The sequence below is a fragment of the Neophocaena asiaeorientalis genome, unplaced genomic scaffold, assembly GCF_003031525.2.
Source record: "Neophocaena asiaeorientalis asiaeorientalis breed wild unplaced genomic scaffold, Neophocaena_asiaeorientalis_V1.1 scaffold322, whole genome shotgun sequence".
Lineage (NCBI taxonomy): Eukaryota > Metazoa > Chordata > Mammalia > Artiodactyla > Phocoenidae > Neophocaena > Neophocaena asiaeorientalis.
The window spans coordinates 2,849,279-2,852,010 of NW_020185329.1; the positions used below are offsets into that span (position 1 = coordinate 2,849,279).

General features: G+C 40.7%; 1 pseudogene; it reads left to right on the plus strand.

The window, feature by feature from the left end:
• The first annotated feature begins 1,361 nt into the window (after positions 1 to 1,361).
• LOC112392842 (small nuclear ribonucleoprotein Sm D3 pseudogene) lies at positions 1,362 to 1,826 on the plus strand (annotated as a pseudogene).
• Positions 1,827 to 2,732: the final 906 nt, after the last annotated feature.

The following is a 2,732-nucleotide window of genomic DNA, read 5'->3' on the forward strand; positions in this document are numbered from 1 at the left end:
ACTAATACAGGTAGGTTACTTTCTTTGTTGGTTATTCATTCTCTTAGAAACAAACCAACAAGAGCAACAACAAAAATTAACAATCTCTTAATCAGGGAAACTTGACTAGGGCAGTCTTTCCCACACAAGGTCTCATTTCACTATGAGAAGGTATTACTGTTTCCATTTTACAGATGAGGATACAAGGCTTGAACAGGTCCAATACCTTTCCTAAATCACAAAGCAGTAAGTGATGGGGCAAGATTCCAATCCTGGCCTGTGTGCCTCTGAATGTGGTTGCAGGAATGGCAGCAGGAGGACTGTTCACAGATAAAGTTAGGAAGACAGGCCACACATTCTGATACCATTTAGGGTAAATTAGAAAATGACACTGATAACAGTGAAGGGTAAAAACCAGATTTCATTCTATTTTTGGATAAGATCCAGTAAAAGCTCTCTATTCTTATGTTCCAACAACTGTTGGCAGAGAGAGATTTATACCAACACAGACTGTCTGTATGATTAAAACTTTTTCTCTTTCCACTGACAGAGGTAACAGTTTTTAAAGAATGACAGGATACATTCTTTTTAGGTGACGTAAAAAATGGAGTTTTAACAATATATATTCACAAATGAGCTATAGTTGACTGTCAGAGGGTTTGCAGTTAGGTGGGTATCTTTCTTGTCATTCTTGAAAACTCTCCCTCATTCTTGCATGCCTAGAGAAGCTCTGTGGAAGAGGTGGTTTGACATAAGTGAAGCTGTGAATACAGAATTCCAAGGTGTTTGTATGCGAAGAGGCTAGTGAGGAGAAAGGGATAGGCATTGATGGATTCACGCACAATTTGAAGAGCATAATCAATAAAACAAAAAAGTTTATGAATAAAAAACGCTCAGAATTCACCCTGCAAAACATCCTTGCTCTAAGAGAAAGAACAAGTGGAATAACTCGTTTTCTCCAACTGAAGTTGCACTGTGTTTTTCAATAGTTTAGAAATAATATGCCTTAAAAAAAAGAAATAATATCTCTTGAGAAACAAGAGGTAAGCTTTGGCTCTGTTTCATACACATCAAATGACACAACTTGGGAGCATCAATAACGTGGACACCCGATGCAATTTTGCTACTTTGGTGATTATTGAAACAATGTTTTAAAGCTCAAGGATAAGAAATGTAACGAATGTTTTACAAAAGGAGAGGAAAATAAAAATTTCCTTAGCAAGAGGGGAGTTTTTCTTTTGTCTGTAGGTATGAATAGTATAGGAAGCAATTAATGGACACATTTTTTGAAATGGTTCTGGCAGCGTGGGCGGGTTGTTCGCGCACCTGTTCCTGGAGTCGCAAAAGAAAGGGAGACAGGAGCAGCACGCTCTTCCTCAGAGATGTCTATTGCTGTGCATGTTCAGGTCCTACACGAGGCTGAGGACCACATTGTGAATGTCAGACAAACCCGGCGACGTGTATCGTGGGAAGTTCATGAGGCAGGGGACAACAGGAACTGCCAGATGTGCAAGGTCACAGTACCCTACAGAGGTGATGGGCAGCTCACCTGGACTGTACATCCGTGGCAGGAAGATCCACTTTCTGATCTTGCCAGATATGCTGAAAAACTCACCCATGTTAAAAAGCATGAAAAAGAAAAACCAAGGCTCGGGGCCAACCGGTGAAAAACTGCTATTCTGAAGGCCCAAGCGGCCTCAGGAGAAAGAGGATGTGGAAACATTTTCCAGAAGCAAAGATACATTGTTGAAGAGAACTTTGCCCTTATTTTTTCTTTTAGGTTATCTGGGTTGGGGTGTGGTGGTGGTGAAGTACATGCTTATGTATATGCCCTAGGTTTTCTTTGACATCTTTCTCTTTAGATGAGGAGAAATGTTAAATTTAATAAACATGGTAGTGGGTTTTTTTTCTTCTTGAGAAAAAGAGACAGGTCTAACCTGGGGCAATTTTGCCCTCCACGGGACAATGGGCATTTGGCCATGTCTGGTGATATTTTGGGTCGTCACAATTTGGGGGTGCTCTGGCATCTAGTGGGTAGAGGTCAGGGACCTGCTAGACATCCTACAATGCTCAGGTTAGCCCCCCACAACAAAGAACTATCTGGCCTCGAATGTCAACAGTGCTGAGATAGAGAGACCCTGCCCTAGCCCAACAAATCTAGCTGGAGAATTTCAGTGAGAAAAAATGGGTTCCTCTCTTAAAGGAAAAGACACATGCTGCTGCCTTTGTGTTTTCTTTCTAAAGTGGTGGCTTTAATTAAAACTAATTTTACCATATGACCCAGCAATCCCACTACTGGGCATATACCCTGAGAAAACCATAATTCAAAAAGAGTCATGTACCAAAATGTTCATTGCAGCTCTATTTACAATAGCCAGGACATGGAAGCAACCTAAGTGTCCATCAACAGGTGAATGGATAAAGAAGATGTGGCACATATATACAATGGAATATTACTCAACCATAAAATGAAACAAAATTGAGTTATTTGTAGTGAGGTGGATGGACCTAGAGTCTGTCATACGGAGTGAAGTAAGTCAGAAAGAGAAAAACAAATACCGTATGCTAACACATATATATGGAATCTGAGGGGAAAAAAAAAAAGGTCATGAAGGACCTAGGGATAAGACGGGAATAAAGACACAGACCTACTAGAGAATGGACTTGAGGATATGGGGAGGGGGAAGGGTAAGCTGTGACAAAGTGAGAGAGAGGCATGGACATACATACACTACCAAACATAAAGTAGATAG